The following is a 21,332-nucleotide window of genomic DNA, read 5'->3' as shown; positions in this document are numbered from 1 at the left end:
TCAGTGCCCATTTCAGTTGTATCCTTGTAAGGGGTCCTTTGCTGTGGTGTTTTAACAGCTGTGACCAGTCTCAGTCACGTGATCACGCCCCTCCTCTGCCTCACAGGTGCGAAGCTCCTTGTACTGTGCCTGCTCACCCACTGCATACTGGACATCGTAGTTCGCCACAGGGACCCATGCAGTGAAGGGACCCACTGAACACCAAGTGATGCTTCCAACTACCGTTGGTCGGCGTTCCACAGCCGCTGCAGTTCGTAAACAGGTAACAAAGTCTTCTTAGGTCCCTCTTGTCAGGCAGTCAGATTCTGCCTCCTCTCTCCCCATGCGCCGATTCCAGCACCGGGGGGGTGACGTGAATGCCGTTTGCAGCAAATTACCAAAGAGTTAGCAGGAGGGTCGCGTAGCACCAGACCGAGAGGGCGGTCACACAGCCAGCACCTGCTAGCTGGCATAACATAGCTACCAGTCTCTCTCCCACCTTCTGGAAAAGAGTGTGACCTTGCTCCGGGGGACTTAAAAGCGGCTTTATTTGTTGACATTGCACAAGCATAGAAATGGTCCCTGAAACGCTCGGCAGATGCGTTTCTTCCTTCAAATGGATTCCTCAGTGCCCGTTTCAGTTGTATCCTTGTAAGGGGTCCTTTGCTGTGGTGTTTTAACAGCTGTGACCATTCTCAGTCAAGTGATCACGCCCCTCCTCTGCCTCACAGGTGCGAAGCTCCTTGTGCTGTGCCTGCTCACCCACTGCATGCTGGACATCGTAGTCCACCGCAGGGACCCATGCAGTGAAGGGACCCACTGAACACCAAGTGATGCTTCCAACTACCGTTGGTCGGCGTTCCACAGCTGCTGCAGTTCGTAAACAGGTAACATATATATATATATATATATATATATAAAACCTACTGGCAGTCGCCAGTAGGTAGTTATAGTTAGGACATCGTTTCTATTCAAAAAGTTTTTTTTTTCCCAATAACTTTGGCGTCGATTGACGAATCTTCGAAAAATTCTCAAAACCTGTGGGGCTCTCCGGTCAGCTCCTGTCTTAAAAGTTTCAGGGCGATTCGTCCAGCGGGAGCCGAGAAAAAGGGGGGTCCCAAAACGCGTTTTCCCCATGTAAATTTCCATCGGAAACTTTAGACAAAGCTACAGCCCAAACTGCTGAACGGAATTACACCAAATTTGGCAGAAAGGTAGCTCTTGGTTCAGGAAGCGACCTTTTTGTTAAATGGTGTAAATCCGTTCAAGCAGTTTTTTAAATATTAAAGAAAAAAATTAATTTATATATCTGGCCGGAGCCTAACCACACGTCTCATTGTGAGATCTGATTACCTCTCAGCACTTCATCCAAGAAGTGTTGGCAGCCATCTTGTGACCAATATACATGATAGCACTGTATTAAAAAGCATTGCAGTGAATTGAAGGTTTTGAGGGTCACCAAAAGGAGAACGTATAAAGGGTGATGAGACTTTAGTTACATTATAAATCATTTGTTGATGATACCATACTAATTTTAGGAATTGTGGTGTGTTCTAAGGTGATTTTACCCTGTGAAAAAGCCTTCTGCTGGGATTATCATGAATCATGTTTGAAGTCTCACATTCTCAGTAAAACATGTACATCCAACAAGGGCAGAGACTGTCTGTTGATTCCTTTGTGTTCTACTGCAGCTTCCCAGAGTGTTCTAAAGAACAACTAGAGCGCTAACTGTCGTACGTATGACAAAAGTATTGCACACCTGAAGCCATCTTGATTGGAATAAAGTGCTAACTCTTAAAACATTTAATTTGAAAAGGAACAAAATGAGGGGGTTCATTTTGCCAAAGAAATTGTGATTAGTGCTGCAGAAAGAAAAATTAGGGCACATTTTGAGTGACTTCTCAAATCCTCTTCTATTTCATTAAACAATTCTGACATGCAGACTGAAACATGCACTTTCAATACCAGCAGCAGACTTCCCTGGTGAGCAGTAGCTTTACTACAGTGATCTAATGAGCAACTAAAGTGCTAATATTCTGAATTTATGGGAAATGTGTGACACATCTGAATGCCTTCTTGATGGAATCAAAGTAAAAAAACTGAAAGTATTTCCTACTGAGGAGACTTTAGTATATGAGGACATTAGGAAACTTCATAACAAATAACTTTCCCAAGCTGGTCACCAGAACAAAAGAGCCCAAATATAGCACAAATATCACCCAGATGTAGCCCACGTATAGCCCAATGACAGAATGTCCCAGAGTGTTCTAAAGAACAACTAGAGTGCTAACAGTGTTACTTATGACAGAAGTATGGCACACCTGAAGCCATCTTGATTGGAATAAAGTGGTAACACTTAAAACATTTAATCTGCAAAGGAACAAAATGAGGGGGTTCATTTTGCCATAGAAATTATGTTTAGTGCTGAAGAAAGAAAAATTAGGGCACATTTTGAGTGACTTCTCAAATCCTCTTCTATTTTATTTAACAATTCTGACATGCAGACTGAAACATGCACTTTCAATACCAGCAGCAGACTTCCGTGGTGAGCAGTAGCTTTACTACAGTGATCTAATCAGCAACTAGAGTTCTAACATTCAGAATTTATGACAAATGTATGACAATCTGAATGCCTTCTTGATTGAATCAAAGTAAAAAACTGAAAGCATTTCCTACTGAGGAGACTGCAGTAAATGAGGAAATTAGGAAACTTCAAAACAAATAAATCTCCCAAGATGGCCGCCAGAGACAAAAGAGCCCAAATGTAGCACAAATATCACCCAGATGTAGCCCACGTGTAGCTCAATGACAGAAGTGTGCAAAACACTTTTAATTTTTTGTGTTTTTGCAGTTTTATATAGTGCAGACTGGTCAGGTATTGGAGTGCTTTACATGAGTATTGGTTACATCACACAAGGACATATTCATTATGGTTGTAGACATGGGGAGATTAAGTGATTTGACCAGAATCACAGAATGTCGAGCTGAAGCAGAAACTTCAACCTGGTTCCCCAGTTGCAAAGTCTGCAGCTCTGGAAGTAACACCACCTCCTCTCCCCTAAGTGCAACATTTAATCAAGTGGTCAACTGGATAAAAAAACATAAAGATAACAAATAATTTAAAAGTGCTTTGTCGCTATTTGAAAACTCAGAAAATATGTCCTCATTTTAGTTTCTAAGGGCACTAACCATAATTTCGATGCTAATAAGACCCTCTCATCTTTGCAATTTCTAAAGGAAATGCTCTAGGTATTACAGTTTTGATTACAACAAGATGACGTCAGGCGTGCCACACTTTTGTAATAAATATAGAATGTTAGCAATCTAGTTGTTCATTAGGATTCTGTTGAGAGGCAGAGGCCATGGGCACGAACTCAGAAATTGAGGGCAGGTAGGAGGGTGCAGAGGCAACAATTTGGCCACACTGGGCAGGCAGGAAGGGCAGTGGCAGCACATCAGACTATGGAGGGCAGTGGAAAGGGAGGCAAGGGCAACAAAACAACAATACAGGCTAGGCAAAAGAGGCTGCGGCAATATAATAGACCATTGTGGGCAGAAGGAAGAGGCAGTGGTAGTACAACCATACATGCCAACAGACCTGATTCAGCCAGGAAGTGCCCAATGTTTTTAAGCCCAAGTGGGTTTTATTTGATCTGTCTCCTGTGTACAATCTCCTCTTCTTCAATGTAAGTCAATGGGGAAAATCAATACCCCAGTTTTTTCAAAATCTCCCTCTTACCAAGTTCAAAATGTTAGCAAGTATGGTACATTGGATCATGGAAGGCAGGGGGAACTGGGGTAGGGTCATGGACTCAGATAACAGAGGATTGAGGGACATGGAGAGGTGCACCAAACTGACCTTACAGGGCAGGCCTCAGGGTTTGCAGCAGCACAATACACCACACAGGGGATGCGAGACGGGAGTGCAGCACAACAATCCATAGAAAGCAATAGGGAGGAGAACAGGACGATGCGCATGGACAACAGAGAACAGAGGGGAAAGAGGCAATGGCAGTTAGCTGACCATAATGGACAGACAGGAGAGACAGGAGAGAAAGCTGCAGCATAACTGATCATTAAGGGCAGGAGGGAGGGATCAGGGGAATTACAATGGAAGAGACAAGCCAGGAAGGAGGGTATAGGGGTCTGCACATGGAAAACAGGGGGTAAGGGGGCAGGGCAGGAGCAGCTAGCTGACCATAGAGGTCAGGCAGGATGGCCACTAAAGTAAGACACACCATGGAGAGCAACAGTGAGACTATAATGGCATACACATAGACCATGGAGGGAAGGTGGGAGCGGGTCAGGGGCAGCTAGCTGACCGCACAGGGAAGATGGGAGGGGCCATGGCAGCACAGATGGTCATGCATGGCAAGCGGGAGGGTTAGTGGCAGCACAATGGCCTTGATGGGCAAAAAGGAGGGTGCAGGGGCATACACAAAGGACCATGGAGGATAGAAGGGAGGGGTAGCAGCTGGGCACAGACAAGAGAGTTCAGGGGAAGGGGCCTCACAATAGACCACACAGGGAAGGCAGTATGAGCAGTTACAGCACAACAGACCAGGGAGGGCAGAAGGGTGTGGTAGTAAAATGGACCATGGAGGACAGGAGGAAGGGGATAGGGGCATGAAACGTGGACAGGCAGGGTGAAGGTGGCAAGGACAGGTTACAGTCATCTGACAATGCTAGGAAGGTGGGAGGGGAGTGGTAGCTCAACAGAGCACTCAGAGTAGATAGGAGGGGCAGGTTCATGGCACATGGTAGGCAAAAACGAGCAGGGGCATGCACACAGACATCGGAGGGCAGGGGGAAGGAGAATAGGGGCAGCAAGCTAAGAAGGAGATCAATGATGGGGCATAGAATTGGGCAATGGAGGGCAGGATGAGTGGACTGGGACATCATGCTAAATGGAGGGCAGTGGTAGCACATCAGACCATGCATGGCAGGAGGGAGGAGGCTAGTGCATGGATTCAGACAACAGAGGATAGGGAGGAGGTGGATGAGGCAGCAAGCTGACTGTTCAGAGAAGGCGGGAAGGCCAGTGGCAGAACAACGGCCACACAGGGCTGTAATAAGGGAGCAGGGACATGGACTTGGACAATGGATGGCTAGGAGGAGGGGAGGCAGGAGCAGCAAGCTTGGGTGGGGGCAGCACAATGATAGGTCAGGCCCTGCTTCCAACTCCCCACCATCCATTGTGATAGGCATTTTACTTACCATTAAAAAAAACTCGAAATTTGCAGAAAAAAACAAAGATTACTGGGACATTATAATTAGACTCAGATTTCACTTATACACAACCAGTGAAATTCAGCAGTTATAGTACCTTAACTAACTATTACTTACGCCCCCGCAATGTGCTGCTAATGACCTCAGACATTACATCATTCATGACATGGTCAGTTACATCACTCATGACATCACTCATGACATCTCAAATGAGCTGTGAATGGAATGGAACTATAATCGCTAGAACTTTATTTAGGGATAGTGTGTGTATGTTAACACCCCTTTTTATCTTTTCTTTTGTGTAAGAACCATTATAATACGCAACCTGCCCAGATCAATGTGGCCGATAGCCTTTCACTTTAAAGTAATGTGTAGTCCATTGTTTATGTTGATGTTTGCAATCCTAAGTATGTTTATTATGGATAAGTCACGTTGACGAACATACAGGTATGGCGGTCACGGGGCAAGATATGCTGAAATTACATTGTGTGCATATTAACACTTGTTTTCTTTTCAATATTGTATCAATTCCTGAATTTTCACATTGTGACCAGGCCAATATGCCCGCCAGCTTTTTGGATTAAAGTAATATGTAGTCCTTTGCTTATGTTGGCAACTGGAGGAATTTGTACATTTAAATAAGGAAGCTACAATGACGTCTTGTATCGTTATCTATCAAGGTTCGGACAAGCCGAAACGCGTGGATCACGTCCTTTGCAGATTATATACTTCCAAACTACAATCTGAGTGCTGATTCCTTCCTTGTAAGAGTGAGAGGAAATTAAATACACATATATAAAATTCACTGAAAAAAACACAGGTTTTAGGGACGTTATAGTTAGAAATTAGCATTTAAAAAACCTTAGATATTCACAGAAAAAAACACTGGTAGTCTTATAGTTAGTCTGACATTTCACTCGTACTCACGCCCCCGCAATGCACTGCTGATGATGTCACATATTACATCACTCATGACATGGTCAGTGACATCACTCATGACATCACTGATGACTTCTCAAATTACATCACTGATGATATCACTGATGACATCATCCAGTGACTGTGAGTGTTTCTAAAAAGTTTAAGAATGTGATATATATATGATGATTCAGTCAGTGTGTGACTGACTGTATAAGTGAGTGATTATACATGTCTGGGTGAATGTGTGGGTGAGTGACTTATCTGTGTGAATGTCTGTATCAGTCTGTCAGTTGGTATGTAAGTGGCTGCATGGTTTGGTGAATAGGTACATGAGTGTCTATATGGGTTATTGATTGATTGTCTGAGTACCTGTATGGGTGCCTGAGTATAAGTGTGTTGTATGACTACCTGCATGGATGTGTGAGTGTGTGATTCACTGGCTGTATGGGTTCATGAGAGCGTCTGCAAGGGGCTGTATGGGTGAGTGAGTGAGTGTGCATATGGCTGTGTTGGTGAGTGAATGGATGTCTCACTGGTATATGTGAGAGTAACTGCATATGTGAATGGCAGTATATGTGAGTGTTGGAGTATATAAGTGACTGTATGTGAAAGTGAGTGGTTGTGAGAGTGGATGTATGGATGAGTGTATGCTTGTGTCAGTGATTGTATAAGAGAGTAAGTATGTGTTAGTATCTGTGAATAAGTGAGGTGGTGTGTGTATAACTGTATAGGTGAGCAAATGGCATTGTGATTGACTCTTTGGGTGACTGACTAGGTGTGTGAGTAACTCTATGGGTGAGTGGCGATGTGTGTGTATCTGTATGGGTGTATGAGTGCATATAATAGTGACTGTATTTATGAGTGACTGCATGTATGAGTGACTGTATGGGTGAGTGAGTGGATGTGTGTGTGTGTAGACCTATGAATCAGTGGGTGGATATGTACTAACTGATATTGGTGTGTCTATGATTTCGAGAATGGTAGTCTGTATTTTAGAGTGGGTGTATAAAAGGTTATATTAGGGTGAGTAGGTGCATTAGATTAAGTGTATGATGCCATCAGTGATGTCATTTGAGATGTCATCAGTGATGTCACTGACCATGTTATGAGTGATGTAATATGTGAATATCTGACATCATCAGCAGTGCATTGAGGCGTGAGATATATATATATATATATATATATATATATATATATTACCTACTGGCGGTCGCCAGTAGGTAGTTATAGTTAGGACCCCTTTTCCATAGGAAATCCGCAACATTCTATTTTGAATAACTTTGGCGCCGGTCGACGAATCCTCGCGAATTTCTCAAAATAGGTGGGGCGCTACGCTCCGCTCCTACCCTGAAAGTCTCGGGAGGATTCGTCAAGCGGGGGCTGAGATAAAAGGGGGGTCCCAAAACGCGTTTTTCCCATGCATTTTTCCATAGGACCTTTAGACAGGGCTACAGCCCGAACGGCTGAACAGAATTACTTGAAATTTGGCAGAGAGGTAGTCCTCAGGTCAAGGAAGTGCCTTTTGTAGGTTTGGTGTAAATCTGTTCAGTAGATTCTGAGAAAATAGCCTTTAAATCAATATATATATCTGAGCCAGCTTACGGTACGCTTACCGTAAGCTTACCGTACGCGTACGGTGGCGTGCGCGAGCGCGATTCTGATTGGCTCTTAGATCTTAGTAAACATTCGAATCGGCCGAAACCAGGAAGCGGCGGCCGCCATTTTCTCTCTCACACTGAGAGTTAGGATGTAAAAAAAAAACAATACACATGTAAAGGAGCTGTTTTGACAGCTCACACACACATAGCCATGATGAGGGAGTCCCCCAAGACCCCCCAAGGCCAAAAACGCCATTTTTATTTTTTCGCTAATTTCGCCGTTTACGCTTACCGTACGCGTACGGTAAAAAATGTAAAAAAAAAACACTATCCACACTCTCCCCACCCCCTGTGCTTTTGGTGGCCGCAGACCACCAAATGTGCAGGGCTTATTCTTACGGAGAAAAACCACAATATTTTTAACAAAAATAATCAAAGAAAAAATTATCCACACTCTCTCCACCCCGTGTGCAAATGGTGCCCGAAGGGCACCATTTGTGCATGGCTTATAAGCACCGTAAGCACAGTAAGCACCGCGTGCTTACTGTGCGCGCACGGTGCGCGAAGCGCACCGTGCGCGCACGGAACGAACTGCGTTAAGTGGGCGCGCACGCCACGAATGGCGTAAAGTAACTTAGCATTTAAAAAACCGTACAAATTCACTGAAAAAACCATAGGTTTCACACACGTTATAGTTAGGAATTAGCATTTAAAAAACCTTGCAAATTCACTGAAAAAACCATAGGTTTCACACATGTTATAGTTAGCGGAAATTTTACTGATAAAAAACCAGTGAAATTCCCCCGTTATAGTTAGTGCAGGCAACTATAACTCACGCGACCGCAATCTTCTGCTGATGACATATGTGTCTTTATGAAAAAAAAATATTTGTAATATATGTATAGCTAAAAATGTATGGAAGAAGACATGGGCAAATAAGTGTCTAAATACAGTATTAGCATCAGCAGAGGATTGCGGTCGCGTGAGTTATAGTTGCCTGCACTAACTATAACGGGGGAATTTCACTGGTTTTTTATCAGTAAAATTTCCGCTAACTATAACATGTGTGAAACCTATGGTTTTTGTAGTGAATTTGCAAGGTTTTTTAAATGCTAATTCCTAACTATAACGTGTGTGAAACCTATGGTTTTTTCAGTGAATATATATATATATATGTACTGCTCTTCATCGGAAACTTGGGAACCAGCCCAGGTTACCTCCTCTGTTCTTCTTTTAAAAAAATAATCATTTATGTCACACACTAAGCCTTAAAGGAATTTCTTTTTATATGGAATGCTCCTTTTATGGCTCAATACATTAAAAATGTAAATATTAAATGAAGACAGCCCATGGTTTAGCTAAATGTCATATGCGACGATGAAGTCAACTCTATCTCATGTTTTGTGCAGTAATTTATTGACAAGTTTGGCACAATCTCCCTCTTTAACTTACGGAACGGCTATCCAATTTTTTATTTCCCCCTGTATTTCCGACCCCTTGTACTACTCTGTGGATACTGCTTTCACTATTCTGTGGCTGTTGTTCTTCATTTAAAGTGTTTACTTCTTTTAACTTTATTTTCCTCCAAACTCGCGGTAGTTTCGACTGCACCTAAACTGACTGATTTTCCCCGAGCTGCCTCCTTCGTTGGCATGCACCGTGTGATACATGTCACATGACAGCACACCTGCATTATCGGCGCATCGTCTCACGCCGCACACTAGCAGCTGCTCGGAGGGACATTACATTTACTAGTATACCATACAGTTCCATAGAACCCTTCGTATGCTAAGATTGTTAATCATTTCGAAGAAACCATGGCCTACATATATGTGTAACTATATAGATATTACGCACATTAAGAACTGCTGCATTCTTTTCGTGGCTGAAGCAAAAAAATATCCCGCGGTCAGCATGTGTAGGGGGACAGAAGGCACACCATGCCTGCATCAAAGAAGCAGAAGGTGAAAGAAAAACACCCACACTTTTTGCCGTAGAATTTTTTTTTCAACAGGGGCTTTTAATTATTTTCAATAAGTTTTGTATTCTAAATTTCTGCCTTTATAGTGAATTGGGAGTAGGGTGTGCATTTGGTGATTTACACACAACTCGTTCATTCTTTGCAAAATGTACTTGTGTTTCTTCTAGCTTTCGGTTGTTTGTCTTTCTGCCTGTCTTTTTCTTTATTTCTAAGAGTGTTTTTTGTTATTCGCTTCCCACCGGTCTTTCTGTTATCATCTCAGTCTGGTTTCACTCCATTTCCGTTTTATGCTAGTATTTGTCCTTCTGCCATCCACTAGCAGCAAACATTTTTCAATCTATGTATTTTTCTATTTTCTTCCCCTCTATCTAGAAGCCTATCTTCTGCTTTTTAAGTCTTTCAACTGATCTTTCTTTTCCCCTTTTGTCATCAGCTGAACATCAGTAGCGCTTGTCTTTTCAACATTTTCTATCTGCTTTTCTTGTTTTCTCTCTGTCTGCCCGACTCTCCTATGTTCAAGCTGTGCATGGCTGCCACAATGTGTGGTTGCCATTTTCTGTCTGAGTTCCCATCCGCTTGTCATTCCAATTGTCTTTTGCCAAATTTCTTTTTTACTCTTTTGCGTCTGTGTGCCGTTTGCCCATTCTCTGTCCTACTGCTTAATGGTTGTTTTACTTTTCAGTCTGTCTTTTGTCATTTTTTTTATTCTTCTGTCTGCCTGGTTAAACCTATTTTTGGCTTTTCCTGTTTTTTTTATATTACTGTATCTGTCCCTTAACCTGCCTTTCTTCATTTTACCCTCTTGGTTTACTTGTGTGTATCCCTTCCTTAACTGTCTGCCGCCCTTGTTGTCATTCTCTGTTTTCTTTTACTTTTTCCATAGCTAGCTTTTCTCTGCCTTTTCTCTGCCTTCCTGTGTCTCTTTGCTGCGTGGCACCTGTCTGTCTGAATATTCGTTCATCCTTTTGCCTTTTTTTCTATCTGCCTGCCTCTGCTTTAGCCATAGCTCACTGTAACTGTCTCTTTGTTGTGATTTTAATTTTTTTATTTGCGTGTTTCCCTTGTTACCTTTGTTTCTGTCTGTCTTTTCTCATTTTCTATCTATCTTAATCTTTTCTGCCTACCTTTTGTGACAGTTGACCACTCTGTCTCTTTTCCACTCCTGCCCCTCTGCCCATCTTTTCCCATTTTCTATGTGTGCATCTTCTCTGTTTTCTACTTTACTTGCCTTTTTTCGAATACTCCAACTGTCAACCTACTCACACCCCCTTTTCTATATGTTCATGTTTTATTCCCATGATATATATATTTTTTTCTAATTCTCCTGCTTGTTTTGTACCTAACCCTAAACATTTGTGAAGTCATGCCATCTTGTCCCCGAGCTCTTTGGTACAATGCATGTAGATGCTTAGCAAGTGACAGTACCGCAGGACAGGCTTATACAATGGTTTACAAGGCTCATGTCATGGGTCAGAGGGACCTGAAGACAGACCAGCATTTCACAGCGCATATGTGCCCACACAGTGTACCTCTCCACTCCCTGCAGCAAGCACGCCAGTGGTGAACCCTAAGACTGTAGAGAAGCAAATGGTACTGCATGGATCAATATGTCATAAGCCTCTTTTTGCACCTCTGTTGGTTCTTTCTGCACTGCACCTCTTTTGCAAATTTCTGCATCCCCCTTGCCTATTTCTCCACCCCTCTTCCTTTTTTGTCCACTTCTCTTGCTTCTTTCTGCACTTCTCATACTTCTTTCTGCACTGCTCTTGCAAATTTGTGTATCACTTTTGCCTTTTTCTCCACCCCTGCGCCCCTGTTCCCCCTTTCTGTACCTTTCTTGCCTGCTTCTGCACTTGTCTTGACTCTTTCTGCACCTCTGTTTCTTCTCTCTGCACTTCTCTTGCTTCTTTCTGCATCTCTCTTGCCTCTTTCTGTAACCCTTCTGCCTCTTTGTGCACCTCTCCTGCCTCATTCTTCACCTCTCTTGCCTTTTTCTGCAGTTCTCTTGCCTCTTTCTGCACATCTTTTACTTCGTTCTGTACTTCACTTGCCTCTTTTTGTACCCCTCTTGCCTCTTTCTGCACATCTGTTGGTTCTTTCTTTCTGCACTTGCTTCTTTCTGTACCTCTGTCCCAATGTTCTACATCCCTCTTGCCTCTTTCTGAACCCCTCTTCCCTCTTTCTACACCTCTCTTGCCTTAGCCTACCCACCTGTTCCCACTTTCGGCACCCCTTTTGCCTCTTTCTACAACTCTTTTGCCTCTTCCTGCAGTTCTCTTGCCTCCTTCTGCACCTCACTTGCCTCTTTCTGTACCTCTGTTGGTTCTTTTGCACTTCTCTTGCTTCTTTATTCACCTCTCTTGCAACTTTCAGCACCTGTCTTGCCTCTTTCTGCACCCCTCTTATCTCTTTCTGAACATCTCTTGCCTCTATCTGCACCCCTGTTCCCTCTTTCCGTACCTCTTTTGCCTCTTTCTGTAAGCCTATTGCCTCTTTCTGCACTTATCTTGTCTCCTTCTGCACCTCTGTTGCTTCTTTCTGCACTTCTATTGCCTCTTTCTGCACCCTGTTGCTTCATTCTGCATTTCTCATGCTTCTTTCTGTACCTGTCTTGCTTTCTTCTGCACCCCTGTTGTCTCTTTCTGCACTCATCTTCCCTCTTTCTACACCTCTGATGCTTCTTTCAGCAATTCCCTTGCCTCTTTCTGTACTTCTCTTGCCTATTTTTGCACCTCTCTTGCCTCTTTCTGTACCTCTCCTACTTCTTTCTGCACCTCACTTGCTTCTTTCTGCACCGCTCTTGCCTTTTTCTGCACCCCTCTTTGTGTAATTCTCTTGCCTCTTTCTACACCTCCCTTCCCTCTTTCTGCACCACTCTTGTCTCTTTCTGTTCCTCTATTGCTTCTTTCTGCACTTCTCTTGCCTCTTTCTGCACCCTTTGTGCCTCTATCAGCACCTCTATTGCTTCTTTCTGAACTTCTCTTCCTTCATTCTGCTCCCCTCCTGCCTCTTTGTGTAGCCCTCTTGCCTCTTTGTGTACCTCTCCTACCCCTTTCTGTGCCCCTCTTGCCTCTTTTTGCACCTCTGTTGGTTCTTTCTGCACTGCTCTTGCTTCTTTCTGCACCTCTGTTCCAAATTTCTGGATCCCTCTTGCCTCTTTCTGCACCCCTCTGCCCTCTTTCTGTACCTCTCTTGCCTCAGTCTGCCCATCTGTTCCCTGTTTCTGTACCCCTTTTGCCTGTTTATGCAACTCTATTCCCTCTTTCTGCAGTTCTCATGTATCCTTCCTCACCTCTGTTGCTTCTTTCCGCACCTCTCTTGCACATTTTGGCATCCCTCTTGCCTCTTTCTGCACCCCTCTTGCCTGCTTCTGCACCTCTGTTGGTTCTTTCTGCACAGCTCTTGCTTCTTTCTGCACCTCTTTTGCTTGTTTCTGTACTTCTCTTGCCTCCTTCCGTACTCAAATGGGAAGTGCAAGCTGTCAAGTTTAAAGGTCTACGTGCTCTCGTGACTGAGGTATATGTCTACTTGTATATGTATTCTTACAGGTGTTATGCATCGGAAGATTGTAGCTTAAACAGCGGGTAACTTCTCCACTAGGTGGTCAAATCTTCTCAGTTCTGCTGTGTCATTCGGTTGCACAGGCAGGCATGTCTTATGTATATATGTGTTATAGAGCCCCTCAAATAAACTATTGAATACCCATATGCCCTGTATTGTGAGCAGAAATAAATGCATACACCTTCTTTTACACAGTATCCTGTTTGAAACACAGGTATTCAAGTGTTTGTATGTTTATTTTAATTTAACATGTCACTAGGTAAAAGCATAGACATGCATGCATACCTTCACAAACTTGGTCAGACTTACAACAGTGATATGCTTAGGATTGCTGTTTTATATTTGGTAGGCCTAACATTCTGAGCAGTCGATTAATAATGAACCTTCAAGAGAAAAGTGAGGTTTAAGACATATTCGGAAAAGGATTAGTAATTAGGGTACTTTGTATGCGTCTGTTGTAAGGTACAGTTAAAGTAGGCCTCTTTCTGCACCTCTGTTGGTTCTTTCTGCACCTGTCTTCATCTTTCTGCACATCCTACTTATGTAGGCATATTCAAAAATTAGCATTTAAAAAGCCTTACATATTCACTGAAAAAAACAGAGGTTTCATGGATGTTATAGTTAGGAATTAGTAGTTAAAAAACCTTTAAAATCCATTGAAAAAAACAGAGGTTTCAGGGACGTTATAGTTAGAAATGAGCATTTAAAAAACCTCAGAAATACATTGAAAAAAACCACAGGTTACAAGGACGTTAGAGTTAGTTGGACATTTCACTCGTACAAAACCAGAGAAATTTGGCCGTTATAGTTAGTTCTGCTAACTATAACTCGCGCCCCCACAATGCACTGCTGATGCCGTCACATACTACATCTCTCATGACATGGTCAGTGACATCGCTGATGACATCACTGATGACATCTCAAATGACATCACTGATGACTTCATCCATGTGATCATCTGATGCACCTCCCCACACCCTAATATAACCTTTGATACACCCCCTCTAAAATACAGACTACCACTCTCGAAACCATAGACACACCAATACCAGTTAGTACATACCCACTCACTGATTCATAGGTCTACACACACATCCACTCACCTATACAGTCACCTATACACGCAGTCACTCATCAATATAGCCACTGAAATATGCACTCATATACCTGTACAGATACTCACACACCACCACTCACGCATAGAGTTACTCACACACCTAGTCAGTCTTGCAAAAAATCAATCACACATCCCATTTACTCGTCTATATAGTTATACACACACCACCTCACTTATTCATACAGATACTAACACATACTTACTCTCTTATACAATCACTGACCCAAGCACACACTCATCCATATAGATACTCTCACAATAACTCCCTCTCACATATAATCATTTATATAGTCCAACACTCACATATACTTCCTTTCACATATGTAGTTACTCACACATGTACCACTGAGATATACATTCACTCACCAACATACCCATACAAGCATTCACCTACCCATACAGCCCTTTACAGATGCACTCTTGAACCAGCACACCCAGTGAATCACCCACTCACACATCTATGAACAGTCACACGCCCCCACCCACCCACACAGATACTCAGGCATCCATACAGATAACCAATCAATAACCCATATAGACACTCATGTAGCTACTCACCAACCCATGCAGCCGCTTACACACGCATGCATTCAGTAAGACACGTTTAGTTACTCACTTATACTGTCAGTCATGCACCTACTAAATCATCCATTCAGACACATACACACACACTCATTCTTCAATACACCTTGCATTATATATATATATATATATATATACATATATATATATTCACAGAAAAAAATATAGGTTTCAGGCACGTTATAGTTAGGAATTAGCATTTAAAAAACCTCAGAAATTCACTGAAAAAACCATAGGTTTCAGGGGTGTTATAGTTAGCTGGACTTTTCACTTGTACAAAACCATTGAAATTCCCCTGTTATAGTTAGTTCAGCTAACTATAACTTGCGCGCCCGCAATGCACTGCTGATGACGTCACATATTACATCACTCACTTGGAGGTCATCATTCCGGTAACAGAGAGAAGCGATAGCACATTACAGAGTGTAGCGCGCTCACCAGGAGCACCATAGCATGTTTTAAAATTCCCGTTTTGCTCTTTCAGTTAAAATTTGCTTTTCATCATTGTACCCTGTTTTTACCTGCTATTCACCGCCACATACCTGCACATTAAAATATTGAACGCACCGCGTTTGGAGCGGGCCCCTTCCCCCATCTGCATTGCACTGCACTGCCTGAATGGCGGACATCTTGGGGAGGGCTGAGGATCGGAGCGGTCTAGTCGTCACAAGGACACTAGACCGGTACTTAAGCCGGTCATGCTGGCGCGCAGCGGGCACGCGCGGCGGGCTCGCCAGAGCATCGCCGGTGTCACGCCAGAGTCCAGCCCGTCTGTGCCCGTCCGCGCACGGACGGGCCCGGAGGCTAGGAGGTCTGGCCACAGGCTTGCCTACTCCTCAGAGGAGCTGCGCATTCTGGATAAAGGTGAGCGGTGCCCGGATAGCGTAACCCTGATGACCATTAATAATCATGCTATATCTCTCCCTCATAAGGTTACTCCCTCAGGCCGGCGCTCCATTCTGAGGATTGCTAGCTTAAATACTAGATAACTCCACTGTCATCATGTGGAAGTCTATAGCCTGCTCCAGGACAATGACATCGATGTCCTTACCCTCTCGGAGACCTGGTTGGGTGATAACTCGATGCCTGACATCATTGCCGCTCTCCCAGGGGGCTATGATGCCATATGGCATAATCGCCCGGGAGGTGCCCGGGGGGGAGGGGTAGCAATCCTCTTTAAAAAGAGCCTGTCAGTTGAAAGACTGTTATCTGAGTCAGTAGACCTAGCTGACCTGCTTGGAGTAAAGATAACCATGCATAAATCCTGCTGGGTGGTTTTGTCAGTTTATCGCCCCCCAATATCTACCCCACTCTTTCATGATCTCTTTGGGCCTATTATGCCTGACCTATGTACTCGATACACGAAAATTCTGGTCACAGGAGATTTTAATCTGCATTGGGATAACCCCCATTGGGACTTGGCTACTCGTCAGTTGAATACCATAATGGCTGCCCTGAGTTTTACACAACTTGTGGATGTTCCCACACATATTAAAGGTCATGTTCTTGACCTTGTGTGGACGACTGACACAAATGTCACTCTTAAAGACGTCGTATCATGCATATGGTCAGACCACCATCTAGTGTCATGCGAGATACGTATTGATGGCCATATACATAATATATCGTCGGAAACCAGGAGAACCCGTAAATGGGCACAGGTTGATTTAATAGCTCTGACCAAGGCGCTACCGCTAATGAACCAGTCCTCGGATCTGGAAAGTAGTCTTGACCGAGAATACACGGATCTAACGCGGAGCTTGGTTCAGGCTATCGACCAGATAGCGCCAGTAAGATCTCAGTTGATAAGAGGACCTGGTAAAGGGGCCCCCTGGTTTACGCCATCATTAAGAGAGCATAAAAGAAAGCTCAGAGCCCTGGAAAGAGGCTGGAGGAAAACTAAACAAGACACAGCTAGGAATACCTATAAAGCCTCCCTTAACATATATAAAAAGCTTATTGTCCTAGCTAAAGCAGAACATTATGAGTCCCGCCTGAGTAAGGCAACCAATGTCCAGAAAGAGACGTTTATAATTCTGTCAGAGTTAAGTAAAAAACCTGAAAACTCCAAGTCCCCTATAAATTGTAATTCCTTTCAGGTGTACTTTTTAGAAAAAGTTAAGACCATTATTATGGAAATAAAGAGTGGGATGGTAAATGGGACTGCCACAACTCCGGTCCCGTATAATTCAGCGGACTGCACTATTACAGCATTTCCAGAGCTGGATACGTTGAGTCTGGAGAAACTGATGGGAGGAATTAAATCTGGCTCTCCAGCAGATCCATGCCCACCCAATGTCTTTCGTACAGCCCGTCCCTTATTGGAGGAATGTATTATCTCCCTCCTCAAGATCTTTGGAAACAGGGTATCTACCGGTGGAATTCAAGGAGGCACGTGTAAGGCCTCTGTTGAAGAAATCTGGTGCGGATCCTGCTATATTGAAGAACTACAGGCCTATTTCCCAGCTGCCTTTCCTCTCAAAAATACTGGAACAACATGTATTAAAGTCCCTGTCCCTGTATCTGGAGTCTCACCATCTACTCCATGAGCGTCAGGCAGGTTTCCGAGCCCATCATAGCACCGAGTTGGTGATGCTCTCGGTGCTGGATGAATTAAGAGGCATGGCTGACTGTAAGAAACCGAGCGCCCTGATTTTGTTAGATCTATCAGTGGCGTTCGATACGGTCAGTCATGCCTTACTTTTGGAGAGACTGAATGACTTTGGGATCAAAGGCTTGGCCTTTAAGTGGTTCCAATCCTTCCTGTTGGGAAGGACACAAAGGATACAACTGGGGGATGAAACATCTGAGGTGGGATCCTTGGAATGTGGGGTGCCACAGGGCTCTGCCCTGTCCCCACTCCTATTTAATCTCTACCTACAACCTCTGATTGCATCTCTGGCCAGCAGGGGCTGTAGAGTCTTTAACTATGCGGACGACACGCAGCTGCTGCTGAGTGTCGACAATACTAGGACCGCACAACTCAACGCCCAAAACATTTTGAGGCACACTGTACAATGGATGACTGAAAATCTTCTGAAGATTAATCCTGATAAGACCGAGGTATTGATGATTCCATCCACCGCCTCACCTTGGAGTGACCTTTACTGGCCAGTGGAGTTAGGCCCCGCCCCAAAATCAAGTACGAATGTAAAGAGCTTGGGGATCAAACTGGATTGTGACCTCTCAATGTCCAGTCAAATTTCCTCCGTGGTGGGAAGCTGTACAAATCTCAAAGTCAAAAAAAACTTTATTTCGGCCACAAGGGCCATAAAAGCAAGAATACAATACAACAATTTATATGTCAAAAGCAAAAGCAGATCACATTTTAACCACCAAGACAGAGTAAAATAATCAGATTAAAATTTTCACATTATTAAGAGTTGGTGGAAAATTTCCTGCGCTGAAACCATACAGCATTAAGAAAACGTGAAACTGCGAACACAATTGGGGGATGGGTGTCGTATTTTAAGACTCGCAGGGCATTAACACAGTCTCTAAAACCAAGGTTCCTACAAATCGATTTTACCCAACGTTTCCTATGGGTAAGGTACGCTGGACAAACAAAGAACATATGAATTTCATCCTCCAGTTTGTAGCCACATGCAGGGCATGAAATACTATTGTTAATGTCCCATCTAGAAGTAAAGGACCTAAGTGGTAGGGTACCCATTCTAAATTGAACATATAATTTCCTGGCTACAGGAGGGAAAATCAGATCCAAAAATAACTCCCTCCCATAGTTCGGTTTGATCTGAAGAAACTGTTCAGTCAGCCTGCCTATATTAGGATCCATGTGCAGGCGTGTTAGATGAAAGTATCTTAGTTCTTCAGCAAGATTGGTTTTAGAAACAGATAGGCAGGAACCTTCTGGGGTATCCCAGAGTTCCCGGCGACCAATCTTGAAACAAGTTTCCCTAACGTGGGTTAACCAAGGAATCTTCATGTGTTTAAGTGTAGGCCAGAGATCCAGAAATTCATCTCTAAAAGTTTCCAGGTCTGGATTAGACCATAGTCTCTTCCAATAGTGGACAGGCCGGGCCGCCACCACTTCTTCAATAGGAAGCAGTCCCAGATCTAGTCTAATTGGGACCAGCGGGGTACTAGGGGGTAAACTTAATAGTTTCCTGATAAAGGAGTTTTCGACCCTCGTTAGACTATCTATTTTGGAATGGCCCCATAGTTCTGCTCCATAGGTAGAGGCAGGTCGGGCTTGAGTTTTAAAGATTTCTACCACTGGAGCCGCTGGTTTAAAAACCGTGCCACTAAACAATCTGGGTCAACTTGAGTGTAGAATTGACCACCTGGCCTCCCCAGCCAAGATCTTCTTGGAGTGTAATCCCCAAGTAAGTGAACGTTTTCACCCTTTCAAGGGGGATCCCATTCAGAACTGGGCTGGGGCGAGTACTTTTAGGAGGGTTGAGAATCATAAATTTCGTTTTGGCTAGGTTGATCTCAAGGCCCCTGTCACCACAGAAGTCAACAAAGCCATCTAAAATTCGCTGGATTCCCATGGGAGTGCGTGACAACAGCAGGGTGTCGTCAGCGAACATTAGGGCAGGAACCTTGCCCGAGGCAAGCCTAGGAACATCAATATCTTTGAGGGCTAAAAGGTGTTTTATGAGTCCATTGATGTATAGGCAAAACAACGTAGGAGCTAACACGCATCCTTGTCGAACTCCTCGGCTAACAGGGAAGCGGTCGGAGAGTTCGCCATACTTCCCACATCTAACCTGGGCGAAATTGGCCTTGTGTAAGTTCTTCAAAACATCCAAGAGATAGGGGGGAATGTTGAGCATTTGCAGAACGGCCCAGAGCTTTTCTCTCGGAACCAGATCAAATGCTGACCTTAGATCAACAAAAATGAGGTAGAGGCTGCCACCCTCTACTCTCACAGTCTTCCAGAATATAACCTGAAGACGAAATATCTGGTCAAGGGTTGAAGTACCCTTCCTAAAGCCGGCCTGCAAAGTGCTTAAAACGTTATTTTCTTCTTCCCAGGCCTGCAATCTATTCAAAATTGTACAAATATCATTCGGCAATTGCGGAAGTTAACCCCTGTCCTCTCCCAATCAATGATGCGCTCAATCGTAGCAGCAACGGTCATCTCAAGGATAGACTATGGTAACGCTTTATATCTCGGCCTACCTAAAACTCTGACTAACAGACTGCAGGTCGTGATGAATGACGCTGCACGACTTATTTTTAGACTCCCAAGGAGAACCAAGGCCTCCCCCCTGCTACATAGCCTGCACTGGCTCCCCATTAAAGAGCGAGTGGAATTTAAGAAATTATGCACGGCTCATAAGGCAATTTACGGTCAGGCACAGCCTACATTGCAGATCGTTTGGAGGTGTACAGCCCAGTGAGAACACTTAGATCCTCAGATTCTCAGTTATTGGTCTGCCACCGTTACAAATTACTGACGAAGGGAGGTAGAGCCTTCTCTGTGTTAGTTCCTCAGCTATGGAACACGCTGCCTGAGGTGCTGCGCAAGGAGGGGAACCTCCTGCGGTTTAGAAGGATGCGAAAAACATTGTTGTTTAAAAGAATCCTCTGTGTAATTTAGATCAGAGTGTGCCTTTCATTCCATGTTGCCTAGTGTATTGTTGTTAACATCGATTTCCGAGCGCCTAGAGACCTGCAGGTGATTGGGCGCGATATAAATCCAAAATAACAATAACAATAACAATAACTCATGACATGGTCAGTGACATCACTCATGACATCACTGATGACATCTCAAATGACATCACTGATGACATCACTGATGACATCATCCAGTGAATGTCTGTTTTTCAGAAAATTAAATATGTTTTATATATGTATATCTAAACAATGATGGAAGAATAAATGGGTATATAAGTGTCTAAATGGATGATTTGTTTTTGAAAAATTGATTGTGTAACTGACTGATTAAGTGTATCATAGTGAATACATGGCTTAGTGAGTAATGTTTAAATATGTAAATATCTGTATCAGTCTCTCACTTTGTGTATAAGTGTCTGCATGGGTTGGTGAGTAGCTACATGGGTGTCTATATAGGTCATTAGTTGGTTTTTTGAGTATCAGTCTTAGTGTCTGCATGGTTCGGTGGGGGGTATTACGTAGTGCATAGGTGCATGAATGAGTGACTCACTGTTTGTATGTGTTGAAGACAGCATGTGTGCAGGACTGTATGGGTGGATGAGTGTGTGTATGGGTGTGTTAGTGAGTGAATGACTGTCTCAGTAGTGTCTTTATGAGTAACTACATATGTTTTAAACTAGTATATGTGACTATTGGTGTATATAAGTGAGTATATGTGAGAGTGAGAGATTGAAAGAGTTCCTGTATGAATAAGTATGTGTTTCTATAAGTGATT

Source organism: Triturus cristatus, chromosome 7 (genome assembly GCF_964204655.1).
Source record: "Triturus cristatus chromosome 7, aTriCri1.1, whole genome shotgun sequence".
NCBI lineage: Eukaryota > Metazoa > Chordata > Amphibia > Caudata > Salamandridae > Triturus > Triturus cristatus.
Note: the sequence above shows the minus strand (reverse complement) of the source record.